Genomic DNA, 22240 nt, shown 5'->3' with positions numbered 1-22240 from the left:
ATAAATAAATAAATCAACAAATAAATATAGTATGTTAGATATAAATGAAGCATATTTTTTGTGGAGCACCAGCGAGAAAGAGGAAAATTCTAGCGAAATGTGCCTGCAGATACAATTTTGTAATTTTCGCTTTGCAAAGTCCAGGTACGAAATGAGAAGGCCGAACCTAAATGCCAAGTATCGTGTAAAGACAGTTTTATCTTTTTCGTAGTACATTATACAGCAGCTGCAGAATGGAGCATGGAATTAACTAAGCATTGTAAAATTTGTGTTTACATGACCCTTAATTGTCCCTAGCGCTACAAACCCATTAGAGTAAGAGAAACCTTCGATATTTTCCGTGTATCAATGTTGCCTTGAGCCGTCCACTACCTGGGGCCTGAATAGTGAAGCTAGCGTCCAGAACACGTAGTTATGTTTACACAACACGGCCGATGCAGTCACAGCTTGAGTTTCCTGCCATCCGCCTTGGCTCGTGTCCCAGCATCACAGCCAACAGCTTTGGAATGGACTGCAAAAGATCACGTACTTCTGGTGCCATGTTGGCTTCTTCCCAGCTGTGAGTGTTCTGTTGATATTCTTATGTGTTACTGTTAACGATCAACACACTAGCTTATTATAGGTTACATTATTATTTGGTCTATTAGGCGTTTCGGGAACGGTCTCCGACTTTTATAGACGTGCTTTCAGTTAGAGTTTTCTGCTGCTGTAGCACTTCGGTGACCACTTTCGACTATACCAGTGCCATAAGTGCTTAAATTATTTAAGTTGTGGTGTAACTGGTCTAAAAATAGAAGGACCATATGCTAATATATAATATCAAATACGTTGATGGGCAGGATCTTCTCATTGATTATTGACACTAGGGACACAATATAGCTATATGCCATACTGAACAGTTGTATGGTGTCTGTTCCCTTAATTGATTTTCATGATGATATTTTCAAAACGCGTCATTAAAAAGAGTGGTCACAAAAATACCTGTGACTAAATTACTGTTATCATAGCGTCCATAATAGCTATTCCCATGCTCCTATCTAGTAACAAGATGGGCCCACACTTCATTCGCGATTTTACATCGCAAATGCAACTTCCTTCAAACTGGTACACCCTTCTGATTGCTGAATTAACAAGTTTTTACGTGTATAGGGACAGCATACCAATTCAGTTTGTATGTAGATAATTTGTTTTCCTTAGGGCGAAGGGAGAGGTTCAAATGGTTCAAATGACTCTGAGCACGATGGGACTTAACATCTTAGGTCATCAGTCCCCTAGAACTTAGAACTACTTAAACCTAACTATCCTAAGGACATCACACACATCCATGCCCGAGGCAGGATTCGAACCAGCGACCGTAGCAGCCCCGCGGTTCCGGACTGCAGCGCTAGAACCGCACGGCCACCGCGGCCGGCGAAGGGAGAGGGGCTGGAGGAATTGCAGTTCCCCTCCCCTACCGCACGCTGGGCATACCAGGGAGGTAGATACAGCACAATATTTTAAATTTAACATGCCATTGCCTCAAGCATGAATGTGCTTACCTGAAGGTGAGAGACCATGCCGAAAACGTGTAGCACAATTATCATTTACGCCTAACAAACAACGGTTAACATTATATTCCGACTGGTGCGTTGTCTATAAAAAATAATGAGCAATCGGTTTTCGCCTTGCTTAGCGTCAAATGAAACCAATAATCACCCAAGTTATCACAGTTTGATCCACGTAATGTTTCGTAAAGAGTAATTTTTCATAAGAGATAGTATTTCATAAACGGTACGAGATGCGTTCGCCAAGAGGCGAGTATAATCCTGAATGATGAACACTTAAAGTCTTTTTTTTTTACATTCATCGAAATACCTAATCAACTATGGCTGATTTAAACGATATTTTGCGCAGTATCTATTTTTCTTTGGCGGTATTCAATAGCTCACATAAAAAACTGGGACACAGAGATAATTCTTATCGGTGATTGCAAGGGAACTCTTCACAAAATTTACTGAACGAGAAATCTGCCTCCAATGTGGTGTTTCTGATGCAAACACGAGAGTACAATAGTAGACGTCGCCGTCAGTTGTTACATTTACGTGAAACAAACTTACCTGCAAATGCTAACGAGTTTTATACATCTTCTAGTACCAAATTTCTTATGTTAAAATCGTGGTTGTTTCGTTACAGAGATGAATAAAAGAAGTTATGTTTGTTAACTATCCAGAAAAGTACACGTTCCCTGGCGAGAGCATTGTTTGTGTATCGTGGACAGTAGTTGTGTCAACGTTACGTGAGAATCCTGTGTTCTCATTAGGCCTAAATCAGTAAAAGACGTTTGGCTAAGGGATTCATATGTATTCCAGTGATGATAATGACGAAAATCTTTGAAAGAAAAGCTCTCTGGATTGACTGCTTAGGAATGATATACAGAAAAAGTATTTTAATGTTGTTGTCTTCAGTCCTGAGACTGGTTTGATGCAGCTCTCCATGCTACTCTATCCTGTGCAGCCTTCTTCATCTCCCAGTATTTACTGCAACCTACATCCTTCTGAATCTGCTTAGTGTATTCGTCTCTTGGTCTCCCTCTACGATTTTTACCCTCCACGCTGCCCTCCAATGCTACACTTGTGATCCCTTGATGCCTCAGAACATGTCCTACCAACCGATCCCTTCTTCTTGTTAAGTTGTGCCACAAACTTCTCCCCAATTCTATTCAATACCTCCTCATTAATTACGTGATCTACCCATCTAATATTCAGCATTCTTCTGTAGCACCACATTTCAAAACCTTCTATTCTCTTCTTGTCCAAACTATTTATCGTCCATGTTTCACTTCCATACATGGTGTAACCTCCCCACAACAAATTCTAAAAAAAAAATAACTATATTTATTAGTAATGGTGCCACAGCTAAGTGTAAACTCCCCACAAGAATATTAATGGCAAAGACAATTAAATGAAAGCTCGCTATCTGACTCAAGTACAAGTTCCCATCAAATAATGAACGATAATCTCATGACAATGAAACTACAGTGATAACCAAAAGTCAATTAAACCGAAATGTCGGTGTTTGCCCTGTGCGAAACGAGAATAAATTTCTTACCTTAGTGACACTGCATGTCAAAATTCTGCTCTTATTGTTCTCTGGCGCTTGCATGAAAAGCATTGGAAGTACCTTTTAAAAATCTTTGTTAAAAGGAAATGGAAGGAAATTTGAATGATTGTCTCTAAAATTGCTTTTAAATCAAAATTATTATTGGGGGCGATTTTTGAAAGTTAAATTACAATGAGTGTTCGTTACATTATCTGATGAGCGCAAAGCTGCATGATTATTTATTTAAATAAATTATACCTCGTCCTGAATCTCGACCATTGCGATGCCGACGCCCGTCGACTGCTCTCCGCTACTGCTAGCAACCGACTCCAAGCACTACTGAGGACTGACTACTGCAGACTGACTGACTGACTGCTCGCTACTGCGAGTCGAGCGCAACTGCTCTGGTCAGAGATTCTACAATGTCTCAGCATCGCTGCCGCACAACATACGTGTTTCATAACCCTCCACTGGGGGGGCAAAAATTTGGCAGCGATGGTGAGTCATTTGGACTTGCCATCGTAACAAATTTTTCCTTTAATTAATTAACATTTACAAAATATTTGGATGTAATACATGAATTAAATGTTGTGCGCATGCACCAATTGCAAAACATTACAGACAAGACAAAATATAAGTACAAAACAAATCAGGAAAAATGTATATACAAATTATTTGACAGATAATAAAATGCACACGCACTGAAAAGTTCTTTAGCAGTTTCATAACAGGCAAAAAAAATCATGTTGACAAGTGTCATGAGTGCACATGCACTGCAGTGGAGAACATATCAGTAAAAAAAAACGAAATGTATATACAATGAGTAACAAGTGACATAAATCATAAAAGGTATACAGAATGAACACAAATCATATCGTAAATTGGGAAGAGTGCACAGGCACTGTAGTTCAGTTGAAAACATATTCACATAAGTGCACATGCACTGAAAACTTTTGAACATTTTTATAACAAATAAACGCAAGAGTAGAAAAAATCATCAAATCACAAAAAGTATATACAATATAGATGACAAGAGTGCACACATACTGCACTTCAAAACAAATCGAAAATGTCTTTAGTATTTTGACAACAAATGGCAAAAATCATGTCGACAAGTGACACAAGTGTACTCGCACTAGAGTTCAACAAATCGAGAAAAAATGTATAGGCCATGAACATAAATGGTGTTAGTAAAAAAATGATTTTCACTATTAGGATAGGAAAGGAAGGATTGCATCATGGTTGTAGCACTTTAGTTTGCACATAGCTGCACTGAAAGTCCATATCTTTCCACAGAATCACAACTAAGTGATACAATCTGCAGTTCCGTTCCCAGAAGTATTTATCAGCGTATCAAGACAGTGAAACGTCGTAGTAGTATTCCATACTATCATTTGGCAGTATACCAGGTACACCAAACAGTGGGACCATAATAACGTCTTCATCGGTTACAGTGGTGGACAGCATGTCGTGTCAACACCACGCTCTTAAGAGGCACACCAACGTAGAATTAGTGCAAAAACCAAATATAGTGCTCCATGATAATGAGGATTGACAAGACAAATGGATGTTACAATAATTTCAGGTAGTTAGGTCAGAAGGTGAAGGACATTAACTAACACACAAGTCTTGATTAGTGATTACATAAGTAGTTTGCGGTATCCATACTCTAGTCATTGAACATTTCTGTACCATGTATTTTAATATTACAGAACATGTTCATAAAAAGTCTTAATTATAGGCACTCAGTGGCCAGCAAGTATTGAATAGTATAAAACATTATTCATCATTCAGTATTTTTCATATCATTAAGAAATCATTATTAGAAAAATCAGTTAATTACAGTCATAGCATTAATAAGCATGGGCATAATAAGTAATTACATTAATTATGGGCACTCAGTGGCCAGCAAGTATTGAATAGTACAAAACATTAGTAACATTAATAAGCATGGGCATAATAAGTACTCTCATTACAATAGATAGTGGCAATTATGTTTAGGTATCATTAAGAAGTCATTATTCAAGTGACATACTATTCAGAGCTGATCAGTGTTATTCAGAATTATCATAAACTAGTGACATTATCTGGGACTGTTAATACATTTTGTTTTTTCTGCTAGCAATGCATTGCTTTGGGTAATTATAAGGGAAAGCAAGAAGAAATAAGAGAAAAAATTGCTTCTAGGTTGTTCCTATAAATGAAAAGATTGTGTAACGTCATTCGTCATGAGTCAGTTGTAGCAAGGTTATCACATTTATAAATGATAGACACAAGTGGGTAAGAAAAATGCAAGTACTAGAACAGGTATGATAAGTAACAAGTTTAGTAAGTATCATAAAAAGCTTCTCCTGAAAGAAAAATACAAAATGGATTATTGAGCTGAAAGAAGAAACGCAGACTATGCTGAAAAGTAGTGAACTTCGAATTAACAGGTAGTGAAATGTGTATAAAAAAATATGTGTTCCATAGCTGTCCTTTCCAAAACCTTCAGTCATCCTACTACGCAATATAACACCTGCTGTCAAAGTAAACTGCAACAAATACTTAAATAACTACATAGCATAAATACATAACTTCAACATTATCCTCATCTGTAAAGAAAAAACTTCATTATTCATATCATCATAACTTCATCATTATCATCACCTGTAAACAAAAACTTCATTATTCATAGTACCATATTCTTCATCATTATTCATTATCAGCATTCATTATCATCTGCAAAAAATCACTTCATTACTCATTACACAACTATTCCTAATCCCTAGCATATTTCATCACTTAAAACTAAAATGTGTAGTTCTGTCTGACAGCTTGCATCAATCGCCTTGTATTCTGAAAGAAAAAATTAGTTAAGACTGCTATTCTGCGATGTGTATAATATATTCTGGTTAATGCTTGTTAATTCTGATCCATTTACTCGTCCTCATTAGCTTATTGCATCTTCTTTCGTTTATTCCGTAGGTGAAATTCCCACTTCTGTTTAATTCATTTCCTTTACGCATCATTTATTTCTGAAATTGATGAACAAAGATTAATGTCTTGCATTTAAATCATATACCCATTAAATAATGACTGGTTAATGGTGACACAATTAAGCATACAGCATAACATGACAGAAAAACGTAATATGTCCAAAGCATAGACAGTGTTCAAAGGCAAAAAAAATGTACAGAGAATATCACAATGCAGCAGCAAAAAAAAATGTAAAACAGTCACGATGTTGAGATATCATAGGGCAAAAAGTCAAATGGTGTGTGTTATACCTTAACTAGTTCACAGTGCATACAAACAAAACATGAAAAACAATCATACATACAAAAAAAAAATGAAAAAATGTGCACGGTCTGATGTGTAACGACAAGAAAAGCGACCTGCTAACCTTACCTTGCCGGGCACTTGCCAAGAAAAAAATACGATAATCATCAGTAATTAGTCATGTGAATATAATTGCATAAGTGGTCATAAAATGTGTAAACGGCCTCATAGCATGTTACATCGTAAAGTGGTTTCATTCGATAAAGGGTTTAATGTTTGACACATGATGGTTGCCTTTCGATTTTCTGGTTCTCAGAGTTTCGACGTGTACAACATTGGGGTGAGGAATGCTGCGAATCCGATATGGACCTGCGTATAGAAGTTCAAATTTACTGCACTTACCTTTTAATTTGCTGGATAAATAGTGTGTACGTACTAATATCTTCTGTCCAACGTGAAAGTCTCGGTGTCTACAAACCTGTTTTTGCTGTCTTCTCCGGCGCTCTGCGGCACGTTTGATGTTGTTCAGCGCAATGTCAATTATTTCGTGGTGTCGTAATCGACGAGATGTAGGAAATGTTACTAATTCTTTGATTTTGTTTGGTGGTTCAACGTTTTTCAGTATAACAGACGGAGGTAGCATAGTAGATTCATTTGGTATTGAATTAATTACATCTTGGAATGAGTGTATGTGTGTCTCCCAATTAACATGTCTTTTGTGGCAGTATATTCTACACAGTTTACCAATTTCTTTCATTATTCGTTCACAAGGGTTCGAAGAGGCGTGGTACTTGGATATATAAATCGGAGAAATGTTTCTAGCTCGTAACATGCGTGTCCATATGACAGAACGAAATTGTGATCCATTGTCAGAAATTACTTTCATCACATGCCCTATATGAAATAGAAAATGCTTTACAAATGCTTTCGAAACAGTTTTAGCAGTAGCTTTGCGTAACGGAGTGAAGGTAACAAATTTTGAAGTGAGTTCAACAGCGACAAAGATGTAGCAAAAACCTCTGTTAGTTCTCGGAATTGGACCAAAATGTCTACTGCGGCCATATGTCTTAATTTAACAGGTACAATGGGATATAATGGAGGAATGTGTGAAGTGGTGTCTGACTTAGCTTTCTGACAAATTTTACATGACGCTAAAACTCGTCGTATACGTTTTTCCATGTTCGAAAAATAACAGTTCTGTCTCAGTATAAGAAAACATTTTCTTGCTCCATAATGTGCGTAACTTAAATGCGTGTACCATATTAATTTGTTAATCAGTTCGTCAGGAATGCATAATAACCAGTTGTTGCTGTCTGGATGAGAGCGGCGAAACAGAATGTCATTGCGTACAGTGTAGTGGTTTCTAATCGTAACATTATTCTTATCTTGCCAAAGGTGTTTAATTTCTTTCCACACATTGTCTTTACTTTGCTCTCGTGCTATGTCCTGTAATGACGATGAAATAAAATTTTCAAATGCAACTTGTTGAATGTACATGACGCTGAAATTTGCTTTGCAGAAGTTGGTTGCTACGTCTTGCTGATTGTTGCTGAGAGAACGAGAAAGTGCGTCTGCTATAACATTTTGTGTGCCGGGAATGTGAACAATCGTAAAATTAAATTCCTGCAAATAAAGTTTCCATCTACTTAACCTGTCGTGAGTGAATTTAGCCGAAAGTAAGAATTGAATAGCTCTGTGATCTGTGTAAACGGTCGTGTGTCTTCCATAAAGAAAATGCCTAAATCTCGTAAAAGCCCATACAACACATAATGTTTCTAGTTCAGTAACGGAATAATTTCGTTCAGCAGGTGACAAAATGCGGCTTGCAAATGCGATGTTTTTAATTACTGTAGAACCATCTTCTTCAATTTCCTGAAAAATATGTACGCCTAAAGCTGTGTTGGAACTGTCGGTGGCAATAGAAAAATTTCGAGTAAGATCTGGGTGCGATAAAAGTGGTGCATTCAACAAAGCATGTTTCAGGTTCACGAATTCAGAGTGTGCTTGCTTATCCCATGACCAAATAGTGTTTTTACCTGTTAATTGGCATAATCTAGGCGTGTCTAAAGCAGAGTGATAAATAAATTTACGAAAAAAGTTAATTAAGCCCAAAAAACTGCGTAATTGTTTCTTTGTTGTAGGAACAGTAATGTCACGTAGAGCTTGAAGTTTTTCTGGATCAGGCGCAATGCCTTCTGCTGAAATTACGTGTCCAAGAAATTTTATAGAAGTTTTACCAAAATGCGATTTACTGAGGTTAACTGTAAGTCCTTGTGCATGGAAAGTTTGCAATAGTCGTTCTAAAATCAGATTATGTTCAGACCAGTTAGCTTCTGCAATAAGAATGTCGTCTACGTACGTCGTAATTCTGTCTTTAAGTTCTGTCGGAAGTATTGTGTTCAAACCGCGAATAAAAGCAGCAGAAGAAATAGTTAAGCCGAACGGTAATTTGCAAAATTGATAACAGTCGCCGAAACAGAGAAAAGCTGTATATTTTCTGCAATTTGGATGAAGTTGTATTTGCCAAAATCCCGATTTCAAATCTAATGTGGAATAAATAGCTGTACCGTGAAATTTCTGTAGTAGTTCTTCTAATGTCTGTGGTCGATCTGTTTCATTAATAATAATGTCATTAATGTGACGTGAATCAAGTACGAGGCGAAGTGAGCCATCTTTTTTCTTAACAATATGCAGCGGGTTTATGTACGGGCTAACTGCTGGTTCTATAATACCTTGGTCAAGCATATCCTGCAACTCTTTTTTAACTTGTTCTCTATGAATATACGGAATGGGATAATGCTTAGCTTTAAATGTGTCGTGCTGTTTGACTTGAAATTCATACATAAAGCCGGACATAGTACCAGGAATGTTATCGAAAACTGGAGCTTGCTGAAAAAGAATTTTGTGTAATTGCGTTCGTTCGTCGTCTGTATTTGCACTGCTCTGTTTAACTTTGTCAGTAATCATCTGCATTACGTCGTAGTCAGTTTCGTCTGGAGTATTATAGTTGTGTACGTACGTATCCGTGAACAATGTGGGATTACAGTCTATGTTACGCAATACTGAAATGACCTCTGTACAATTAATTGTTTCCTCTTCTGATGATAATGAGTGCTGAAATTCTAAAGCCAATTGCACATTTTCGTCCTTCAACATTAAATAAGAATTTTGAAAGTCAACCACTGCGTCGTGTTGTACGAGAAAATTAGTACCTAAAATTACGTCTGTTGTCAACAAGGGAACAATCCAAAAATTTGAGTGAAAAGTATGACCTCCAATACAAAATGATAAATGCGTCTGTAATTTCACATCCACTCCTTTACTCGATACTGCTCCTTTCACTTTCGTTTTGCCTAAAGGAAATGTAGGATAAATATTCTCTTTGTTGCACTCGTTGAAAGTTTCCTCATTAATGACTGACATAGGTGATCCGGAATCAATTACTGCTGAAAATTTCGATGAACCTATTTTAACTTCGATGACAGGATGTGAAATAGTTTTCTGAATAACTGGTTTTTCCTGCAAAAGAGTGTCTCTGATGTCGTCAAACGTAATTACATTTTCGTGAACAACATTTTGCGTGTCGAAAGTAGTGCTTGTGTTATTTGAAGATGCGTCCTGTACAGTATCTAGTCAGATTCTATCTGACGTGTTATTATTATTAGAAGGATGTGGCATTTCTACAATTTGAACCGTTCTATTACTTCTTCCAGACGTATTACGCTCTGGATGATACCTACTGTCGGGTTCATTCATGAGAATAGGTTCTTGTGGATAATTTTGCTGTTGGTATGACCGACTGTTGTTAGATGTACGCTGAAAATTGTGCTCATCGTTTTTACGTCTGTCGTGATAGTCGTTCCTATACGGTGCATTGCGATAAGAATTGAAATACTGTCTTCTCTGTACGTAGTTATTTTCTTGCTCCCGTGCGTTACTATTTGTTGGACCTAGGACTATACGTGCACGCGGCGAAGCATTAAAGCCTGGTTGACCTTGTGCATTCCATTGTTGGTTAGGTATGCTAACCGGCTGGTTTTGTTGCTGTTGTGAAAAACCTCTGTTGTTACTAAAATATGGCTCCTGTTGCTGAAAATTCTGACGATATTGATAATTAGAATCTTGTCTGTTATTAAAGTTTTGATGGTTGTCGGTCCTAAAGCGCCTGTTACCTCTCCTATTGAAATTACGTGTCTGATCATAATTACTGTAAGTTTGTTGGCTTTGGTTGTTATATGAAAATTTTTTGTTTACGAAAGAATAATCCGATTGCTGCACTTCTAAAAGCTGCAATAGATCTCTGAATGCTGAAATATTTTCCTTTTGCTGACCGGTTAAAAGTGACACTCTTAATGACCTTGGTAATTTAGAGATACATAATTGAATGAGTGCAGATTCACTGTACGGTTCACTAAGGTACTGATTTTGTTGCACCATGTGCTCAAAAAATTGCGTCACACTGGGAAAATTGGAGTTTTCATAATTTGGTAAACTAATTAACTGATCTTTAATTCCGCGCTGTGTCGTCTTCGACCAGTACGCTGACAGAAAAGCATTCTGAAATTCCTCTACTGAATAACATTGTCTCGCGATCGGCCTCATACGAGTTGCCGGTTCGCCTTCCAGGAAGCTGCAAATAAATTCCAGTTTGTGCGTTACAGGCCAAGTCGGTGGAAAAGCAAAGCTAAATTGTTGGATCCAATCTAGCGGGTGAATCTGTGTTCTGTCGTTTTTAAATATTTTAAACTTTCTCACTGACAGAAAATGTTTGTAATCGAAATTATCGTCTCTGTGTGATGGAACAGGTTCATGGTTGTAAGAGAATCTGTTGAACTGTGATTGTTCGGAATCAAAGTCGGGTGCTCTTTGTAGATTACCCAAATTGCACGCGTTGCGCGAATCTGACAAATGTTCGCAAAGCGGCGTCTGCTGTGATGCGTTATTAACCGAAATATTTTTCATCTGTGTTACTTCCTGCTGTAAACTTGACAGTTTTCTACGCAACGTGTTATTAGACGAATCGATTTCATTAATTGTTTGCTGTAAATTTTGAAATTCAGTTGTTTGACTAAATGAAACCGGTGAAATGTCGTCTGATTTGCTGTCATTAGTACTTTCAATAGCATCAATACGACTGGCCAATTCATCATATTTTTCAGTCAGTATTTTTGCCTGATCATCATTTTTAGAGTCGGACGCATTAATCTGTTTTTGCAAATTACGTGTAGTTTCGTTCAGTTTTTTAACGTCAGCTTTGACGACATCGGAATCCTGTGTTAATTCTAATTGTTCGAGTCTATCGGTCACTGATTGAATATCTGCTGTGTGTGTATCTGTTTTCGATTTAAGGTCAGAAATCTCATCACCTAATTCCGCGTTCAACTGTTTGACGGTATTAATTTCGTCGGACACTGTAGCAATATTGTTGTCTATATACGTTTTTGCCTTCACAAACATTTTACGTTTGTCTTCCTGTCTCTGAGCAGTGATTGTTTCCATTACTTGACGTTTTACTTTATTTTGATCATCAATAAATTTGCGGAAACGCGTATCACTGTTTTGTATGTGAAGACTAAGACGTTCGTTAATTTGAGTGTTCTGTTGTTCGAATTTCGCGTCAATCTTTTCATCCATTGTGCGTGAAAGTTCTATTGTCATTGCTTTAAATTCGTCCCGTAATTGTGTAGCTTTTTCAGAGCATTGTTTAGCGACTGCGCTAATTTCCGCTCTAAGTGTTTCTGTTGTAGTTGTTTGCATATCCCTTAATTCTTGAGCAACCGATCTAATTTCTTCGCTACTTTTTCTTGAACAAGCCTCAATTTCCTCGCGTAACTGTTCCTTAGTGTCATGACACTGTGCGGCAACGGCTCTAATTTGTTCACTAAGCTGTCTCGAATTGTTGTCTAATTTTTCATTTAACTGTCTGGAATTGTTGTCTAATTTTTCATTAAACTGTTTGTTCTGCTCACTAAGTTGTTTGAAATCTTCACTCTGTTGTCTGACCTGTTCACTAAGTTGTTTGTTATCTTCTTTAAAGTGTTGTATAAGATTTTGACTGTGTTGTTGTAGCAATCTTGCCATAAATTGTTCCAATCCATTATTACCTACTCTATTCTCCGTGCTGTTTAATGGTGGATCTGGAATTGTTCCGCTTTCTGTAACCATTTGGTTATTCTGAGATGTACAAAAAGGTTTGTCAGTCGGATGTACACTGTCAGACACTATTTCGGAATTAAATAAATCCGGCGTACTTTGTGTATCCTGCTCATTTTCATTAGAGAAATTTGTCTGTACGTTATTTGAATTTTCCAAACCGGGTGTGTTAAGCTGGGCAGCGCTCATTACAACAGAGCGTCCCTCGTCATCGATTGTCGTCAAATTAACAGAGGACATAACCGAGTTCGTTTGTTCATCATTTAGACAAAAGTCATCATTAGTGGTTGGAACGCATTGATTGTCAGTGAACGCAGGATTGTCATCATTACACTGCGTGTCACCAGTCCTATCGGTAAAATTGTTTGAGTCTGTAACTTCATTCACAATACCTCGCGATACACTATTCACAGTCTTTCGCGGCATTTTTACAGTAGTCACAATTAATCACAAAACAAATAAGCACAATGCAAAATCAACACACAAATACAACAGAGCAACGAATTGCCGTTGACCTGTAGAAAGAAAGTCACAAGATTAGTAAAAGCGTTGCGCCAAATCCTAATTATATCTAAGAAATAAGAGCAGATATCTGACTGTTTTTCAAAAGATTCACACGAAATACGATCCTGGACTGGGTGTCGCCAAGTGTAACCTCCCCACAACAAATTCTAAAAAAAAAATAACTATATTTATTAGTAATGGTGCCACAGCTAAGTGTAAACTCCCCACAAGAATATTAATGGCAAAGACAATTAAATGAAAGCTCGCTATCTGACTCAAGTACAAGTTCCCATCAAATAATGAACGATAATCTCATGACAATGAAACTACAGTGATAACCAAAAGTCAATTAAACCGAAATGTCGGTGTTTGCCCTGTGCGAAACGAGAATAAATTTCTTACCTTAGTGACACTGCATGTCAAAATTCTGCTCTTATTGTTCTCTGGCGCTTGCATGAAAAGCATTGGAAGTACCTTTTAAAAATCTTTGTTAAAAGGAAATGGAAGGAAATTTGAATGATTGTCTCTAAAATTGCTTTTAAATCAAAATTATTATTGGGGGCGATTTTTGAAAGTTAAATTACAATGAGTGTTCGTTACATTATCTGATGAGCGCAAAGCTGCATGATTATTTATTTAAATAAATTATACCTCGTCCTGAATCTCGACCATTGCGATGCCGACGCCCGTCGACTGCTCTCCGCTACTGCTAGCAACCGACTCCAAGCACTACTGAGGACTGACTACTGCAGACTGACTGACTGACTGCTCGCTACTGCGAGTCGAGCGCAACTGCTCTGGTCAGAGATTCTACAATGTCTCAGCATCGCTGCCGCACAACATACGTGTTTCAATGGCTACACTCCATACAAATACTTTCAGAAACGACTTCCTGACACTTAAATCTATACTCGATGTTAACAAATTTCTCTTCTTCAGAAACGCTTTCCTTGCCATTGCCAGTCTACATTTTATATCCTCTCTACTTCGACCATCATCAGTTATTTTACTCCCTAAATAGCAAAACTCCTTTACTACTTTAAGTGTCTCATTTCCTAATCTAATTCCCTCAGCATCACCCGATTTAATTTGACTACATTCCATTATCCTCGTTTTGCTTTTGTTGATGTTCATCTTATATCCTCCATTCAAGACACTATCCATTCCGTTCAACTGCTCTTCCAAGTCTTTTGCTGTCTCTGACAGAATTACAATGTCATCGGCGAACCTCAAAGTTTTTACTTGTTCTCCATGAATTTTAATGCCTACTCCGAATTTTTCTTTTGTTTCCTTTACTGCTTGCTCAATATACAGATTGAATAACATCAGGGAGAGGCTACAACCCTGTCTCACTCCTTTCCCAACCACTGCTTCCATTTCATGGCCCTCGACTCTTACAACTGCCATCTGGTTTCTGTACAAATTGTAAATAGCCTTTCGCTCCCTGTATTTTACCCCTGCCATCTTTAGAATTTGAAAGAGAGTATTCCAGTCAACATTGTCGAAAGCTTTCTCTAAGTCTACAAATGCTAGAAACGTAGGTTTGCCTTTCCTTAATCTATTTTCTAAGATAAGTCGTAGGGTCAGTATTGCCTCACGTGTTCCAACATTTCTGCGGAATCCAAACTGATCTTCCCCGAGGTCGGCTTCTACCAGTTTTTCCATTCGTCTGTAAAGAATTCGCTTTAGTATTTTGCAGCAGCGACTTATTAAACTGATAGTTCGGTAATTTTCACATCTGTCAACACCTGCTTTCTTTGGGATTGGAATTATTATATTCTTCTTGACGTCTGAGGGTATTTCGCCTGTCTCATACATCTTGCTCACCAGATGGTATAGTTTTGTCATGACTGGCTCTCCCAAGGCCGTCAGTAGTTCCAATGGAATGTTGTCTACTCCCGGGGCCTTGTTTCGACTCGGGTCTTTCAGTACTCTGGCAAACTCTTCACGCAGTATCGTGTCTTCCATTTCATCTTCATCTACATCCTCTTCAATTTTCATAATATTGTCCTCAAGTACATCGCCCTTGTATAGACCCTCTATATACTCCTTCCACCTTTCTGCTTTCCCTTCTTTGCTTAGAACTGGGTTTCCATCTGAGCTCTTTACATTTGTCCTCTAGGCATCCCTGCTTAGCCATTTTGCACTTCCTGTCAATCTCATTTTTGAGACGGTTGTATACCTTTTTGCCTGCTCCATTTACAGCGTTTTTATATTTTCTCCTTTCATCAATTAAATTCAATATTTCTTCTGTTACCCAAGGATTTCTACTAGTCCTTGTCTTTTTACCTACTTTATCCTCTGCCGCCTTCACTACTTCATCCCTTAGAGCTACCCATTCTTCTTCTACTGTATTTCTTTCCCCCATTCCTGTCAGTTGTTCCCTTATGCTCTCCCTGAAACTCTCTACAACCTCTGGTTTAGTCAGTTTATCCAGGTCCCATCTCTTTAAATTCCCACCTTTTTGCAGTTTCTTCAGTTTTAATCTACAGTTCATACCCAATAGATTGTGGTCAGGGTCCATATCTGACCCTGGAAATGTCTTACAATTTAAAACCTGGGTCCTAAATCTCTGTCTTACTATTATATAATATATCTGATACCTTCTAGTATCTCCAGGATTCTTCCATGTATACAACCTTCTTTTATGCTTCTTGAACCAAGTGTTAGCTATGATTAAGTTATGCTCTCTGCAAAATTCTACCAGACGGCTTCCTCTTTCATTTCTCTCCCCCAATCCATATTCAGCCACTATGTTTCCTTCTCTCCCTTTTCCTACTCTCGAATTCCAGTCGCCCATGACTATTAAATTTTCGTCTCCCTTCACTACCTGAATAATTTCTTTTATCTCATCATACATTTCATCAATTTCTTCATCATCTGCAGACCCAGTTGGCATATAAACTTGTACTGCTGTAGTAGGCATGGGCTTCGTGTCTATCGTGGCCACAATAATGCGTTCACTAAGCTGTTTGTAGTAGCTTACCCGCACTCCTATTTTTTATTCATTATTAATCCTACTCCTGCATTACCCTTATTTGATTTTGTATTTATAACCCTCTATTAACCTGACCAAAAGTCTTGTTACTCCTGCCATAGAACTTCACTAATTCCCACTATATCTAACTTTAACCTATCCATTTCCCTTTTTAAATTTTCTAACCTACCTGCCCGATTAAGGGATCTGACATTCCACGCTCCGATCCATAGAACGCCAGTTTTCTTTCTCCTGATAACGACGTCCTCTTGAGTAGTCCCCGCCCGGAGTTCCGAATGGGGGACTATTTTACCTCCGGAATATTTTACCCAAGAGGACGCCATCATCATTTAACCATACAGTAAAGCTGCATGCCCTCGGGAAAAATTACGGCCGTACTTTCCCCTTGCGCTCAGCCGTTCGCAGTAGCAGCACAGCAAGGCCGTTTTGGTTAGTGCTACAAGGCCAGATCAGTCAATCATCCAGACTGTTGCCCCTGCAACTACTGAAAAGGCTGCTGCCCCTCTTCTGGAACCACACGTTTGTCTGGCCTCTCAACAGATACCCCTCCGTTGTGGTTGCACCTACGGTACGGCCATCTGTATCGCTGAGGCACACAAGCCTCCCCACCAACGGCAAGGTCCATGGTTCATGGGGGTAGGAGTATTTTAATAATGAATAGAAAAGACCTGAACTTCGCTTTTAATATATGTTTTTCAATCGGCTCGTTCTTTTACTTAGAGCGAAACTAGGGATCAGACAAGCCAACCTGTTATGTAACATACCGTGACTGATACAGTTCTCTTCAACGGGCGGATCAGGAGTGTGATAACTATAAGCAAACATTTCTGAGTGAGTCATAGAACTGATATGAAGCAGCAACACTGACGACCTGAAAGTTCGACTATCGCATTTGAAAGAAGTCGTAACGAGATAATGCGAATTTTTACTACGTTAACTGTGTAGCGTGTATTGCAATATTTTTCAGTGTAGGAATCACACAGTCAACCGGTTGCAAATAACTGTCTGGTACACTGACGTAGGTTTCAACACCTCTAAGTATGTCTTTATCAGAATGAAATTTTAAGAAACCGTAAATTTAGATTGCGAAAAAGCAATGGTCAAGGTTTCCGGCAGATGTGCTCAAGTTAAAAATTAAAATTAAACATGTTGAAGCCTTTGGCACGTATGTCTTGCTAGGACAACATCAGACTGAGAGACAGCCATGTTTAAAACGGTTTATGGTAATATATAGCGGTATAGACACTGTTAAAGAATGTGATTTTAGACTCGTCACTTTCACAATCCAATGACGAAGTTGATTGTTCACTGCAATTGACTTTTATTTCCTGGCGAGAAAGTGTGCACTAATAAAACTACTACATTTTATTAGACCAATTTTTCTGTTTATCTTCATGAAATTTGTAAGGTTTCGATTTTGGACTTCATATCTTTGGCTGTGACTTTGTGTGTCTAGCAGTAAAATCGTGTTCAAGTTTACTGAAAGGTTCTAATTATTTGCAAGAAGGCTGTCTACAGAATAAATTAATACTACTATATATGGACATCCATATGATCCAGACGAAGGAGAAGACTGGAGGAAGTCGATGAAATGTTGCGACGCTGTTATCAGATCAATACTGATAAGTAGTCCCATTTATGGACAGCATTCAAAAAGAAACTGTAACACTGTTTATTACATTTCTGGAACTGAACTCATAAAAAACAGCGCGATTTTCATCATACCTTTAACGTAGATCTTTGATTCCACTCAGATGAGCATGCACTCACGTTATCCTTCTTGCATTTGTAGCAGTAATAGAAAAAATAATCGATGATGAGCCCTGGAACAGAATTTAGAAAGTATGTACTGCACTGATTGTGTGGCACGTTAAAACTGTTTCTACGACGGTGATTCGATTCCATATCCCGTCTCTTCCGAGTGCAGTGTGTAACCAATTACGCCATTTTCTTAAGTGATCCTTCTTCCTGCCCTTGTAGCTCAATGTTATTCACACCAAAGTGATCGTCTGCTAGCTTAAATCACTATATTTTGTTAAGTGATCATTCATCCATCCCCTGTAGCCAAACTTTGCCCTCACCATTGTGGTTTTTTACTAGCTTACTCTGATAAGTCAAAACATTATGACCACTGCTCACCATGACGTCGGACGCCACCTGGTGGCGTTGAAAGCGCCTGACGTGGTAACAAAAGTACAATGTGCATTCAAGTTCTAAGGCCTCCGATTTTTTTTCTAATTAATTACTCACCCGAAATCGATGAAACTGGCGTTACTTCTCGACGTAATCGCCCTGCAGACGTACACATTTTTCACAACGCTGACGCCATGATTCCATGGCAGCGGCGAAGGCTTCTTTAGGAGTCTGTTTTGACCACTGGAAAATCGCTGAGGCAATAGCAGCACGGCTGGTGAATGTGCGGCCACGGAGAGTGTCTTTCATTGTTGGAAAAAGCCAAAAGTAACTAGGAGCCAGGTCAGGTGAGTAGGGAGCATGAGGAATCACTTCAAAATTGTTATCACGAAGAAACTGTTGCATAACGTTAGCTCGATGTGCGGGTGCGTTGTCTTGCTGAAACATCACACACGCAGCCCTTCCCGGACGTTTTTGTTGCAGTGCAGGAAGGAATTTGTTCTTCAAAACATTTTCGTAGGATGGACCTGTTACCGTAGTGCCTTTTGGAACGCAATGGGTAAGGATTACGCCCTCGCTGTCCCAGAACATGGACACCATCCTTTTTTCAGCACTGGCGGTTACCCGAAATTTTTTTGGTGGCGGTGAATCTGTGTGCTTCCATTGATCTGACTGGCGCTTTGTTTCTGGATTCAAAAATGGCATCCACGTCTCATCCATTGTCACAACCGACGAAAAGAAAGTCGCATTCATGCTGTCGTTGTGCGTCAACATTGCTTGGCAACATGCCACACGGGCAGCCATGTGCTCGTCCGTCAGGATTCGTGGCACCCACCTGGATGACGCTTTCCGCATTTTCAGGTCGTCATGCAGGATTGTGTGCACAAAACCCCCAGAAATGCCAACTCTGGAGGCGATCTGTTCAATAGTCATTCGGCGATCCCCCAAAACAATTCTCTCCACTTTCTCGATCATGTCGTCAGACCGGCTTATGCGAGCCCGAGGTTGTTTCGGTTTGTTGTCAAACGATGTTCTGCCTTCATTAGACTGTCGCATCCACGAACGCACTTTCGACACATCCATAACTCCATCACCACATGTCTCCTTCAACTGTCGATGAATTTCAATTGGTTTCACACCACGCAAATTCAGAAAACGAATGATTGCATGCTGTTCAAGTAAGGAAAACGTCGCCATTTTAAGTATTTAAAACTGTTCTCATTCTCGCCGCTGGCGGTAAAATTCCATCTGCCGTACTGTGCTGCCATCTCTGGGATGTATTGACAATGAACGCGGCCTCATTTTAAATCAATGCGCATGTTTCTATCTCTTTCCAGTCCGGAGAAAAAAAATCGGAGGCCTTAGAACTTGAATGCACCTCGTATGTAAGCGGGGCACACACGCACAGGACATCACCCTAGCGAAGGTATGGGCTGCAAATGGGGAAATATATTGAAATAAGCAACTCTGACAAAGAGCAGATTATTATTACGCAGAGTCGATGAACGAATATCTCGAAAATGGCCAAGCTGGTCGAATGTTTACGCGCTACTGTCGTGAACATTTACGGAAAGAGCTAGGACAGTGAAACTACCACTAGGGACTAAATGGTTGGACCTCAACGACTCTTAACAGAACGTGGGGTTCGGAAGCTTGTCTGTTCTGTAAAGTAGGACAGATGGGATCTGTGGCATCTCTGCCGGAAGAGCACAGTGCTGGTGCACAAACAAGCGTTTCGGAGCACACCATTCATCGTACATTGTTTAACATGGAGCTCAGCAGCAGACCACCCCTACTAGCTCACATGTTGAACCAACGACATCGTCAATTACGATTGCAATGGACACGGGACCATTGGAATTCGATCGTCGATCGATGGAAATGTGTCGGCTCATTGGGTGAATCACATTATTGCTACACTAAATCGATGGTTGTCTCCACAACCGCCGTCATCGAGGTGAATGGCGGCTCGAAACGTGCAGCACGCCACGAACGCAGGCTGGTGGGTACAGTATTATGTTATGGCAGACATTCTCCTGCGCTTGCATGGGACCTGTGGTAGCAATCGGAGACACACTGATAGCTCCGAATCACTTGCATCCCTTCATACTTGATGTCTTCCCCGACGGTGATGTCATCTTCCAGCAGGACAATTGTCCGTGTTTCGGAGCCAGAACTATGATACGGTGGTTTCAGGAGCATTATAGTGAACTCTCGTTTATGTATCGGCGACCAAATTCGCCTGGTGTAAACACCATGGAACCCATCTGGTTCGCTATGTTGCGCCATAACCGCGTACGCAAATCTGCTGCCCGTTATTTACGCGAATTATATGACCTGTGCGTAGACATCTAATGCCACATACCCCCATTAACCTACCAACAAATTTTCGGATCCCTGATACGCAGAATCAGTGATGTATTTCGTTCTAAAGCCGAACAAACAACCTATTAAGTAGACGGCTATAATGTTTTGGCACATCAGTGTATGTTGCTGTATTTTTCTTCGTAAAACAATCTTTTCTTTCCTCAAATAATGAAATCAAAGTTTTATTTGTGAAACAACTGAACTGAAAATAAGAGATAAATAAATAATTTGCTTCTTCATAAAGCTTGCATTGGAATTTAGAGGCAACTGTAACACATCTTATCTCAAGAATCTTCTTGAGAGCTAAAGCTTTTCCAGACCTTTGGCCTTGGATACTAGGTTTTTTGGACAACTAAAGTTCTTCAGGTGCCCAAAATTCGTCTTGTGAACTGAAAGCCTTCTTCACACTAATGGTTTTCTTTAAATCCTATTGACTTTTATGCCCTTGTTCTAATATTAAAGCTATTTGTAAGAATATTACAGAATTTGTACGTGTGCTTGTCTCCCATTCATCACTTCAAGATCTAATGCTGGGAAAGAAGGTAGAATAGTATTTCCTAAAAGTTTGGGTTGTTGGTATCCGGATAGCTAATTGTAGCTATTGTATCTTGCGCTGAATAAAAGCATCCAGGCAGGTCATTGGATATTAAATACCAATTGCTTGAGGCATTGCCCGGTGATGAAGGCTACCATTTTTCTCACCCATTTACAAACTGCTGTAGATTGCTAGTGTAGGAGGACATGAACTGCAGTAGCCTCCAGATTCCACTGCAACGTGCGCTAGGAAATAGGTGGAGCCTGTTTTTCTATACGGGTAGGAAGCGGGGTACAAAGCGATTCTGTGGCTACCTCGTACCAGACGGCTCTAACATCTCTGGGCAAGGCCGGGGATGGGAAATTTTTCCAGACTTGAGACCAGTCTCTTCATGCGTAACTGACGTGCATTGGGTCCCGCAGAGTGTCTCAAATTATGGTTTGGTAAATCTGAGCCGTAGTTAGCCTTGAGACTTCTTCTGTAATTTAAATAGATTCTAGGTAGAACAGATGGATGTAGTTGGGCGCTGGCATCCGAGGATTGAAATCTACCTTGTCAGTCCAAAAAATTTCGAGACACTATTAATCTATATAAATAAAAATATAAATGTTCGTTTGTTCATAATTGTGTATCTCCGAAAGTTCTTCACTGATTGCTTGGAATTTTTACGCAATGTTGCATTTTAATACAGGTGTGTTTTTAGCTACCAATTCTTCGATTGATTCGAAATTTTGACATAACTTTGTATTCTAATGCGGGCGTGTTTTAGTACCTAATTCTTTAATATATGTATATTTTAATGGGTCTAATATGTAAATATATTTTTGTAATATATAAGGAGAAAACATATAACAATCTCAAAAAAATACCTTTCCACTAAACGTTTATACTTTATGCTTTCTAAAATACACACATCAAAAAAAGTTATGCATCACCTCGGTTCCGTAACTTCTGGAACTGTACCTAAAATTGGAATAGATATCAACATAAACATCATTTCCGCCCTTTTTATTGCTCATGAAAACCACACATTGCATGTTGTACCACCATACAGCGAGACCTTCAGAGATGGTAGTTTAGATTACTGTACACACCGGTACCTCTAATGCCCCGTAGCACGTCTCTTGCATTGATGCACTGTTGGTCCAGATGGTCTCAGTTCTCATCGGCGATTAGGCGGAGATCCCTGAGTGGTTGGTGGGTCACATCGT

This window comes from Schistocerca nitens, chromosome 7, assembly GCF_023898315.1.
Source record: "Schistocerca nitens isolate TAMUIC-IGC-003100 chromosome 7, iqSchNite1.1, whole genome shotgun sequence".
Lineage (NCBI taxonomy): Eukaryota > Metazoa > Arthropoda > Insecta > Orthoptera > Acrididae > Schistocerca > Schistocerca nitens.
This window is presented reverse-complemented; position numbering follows the sequence as displayed.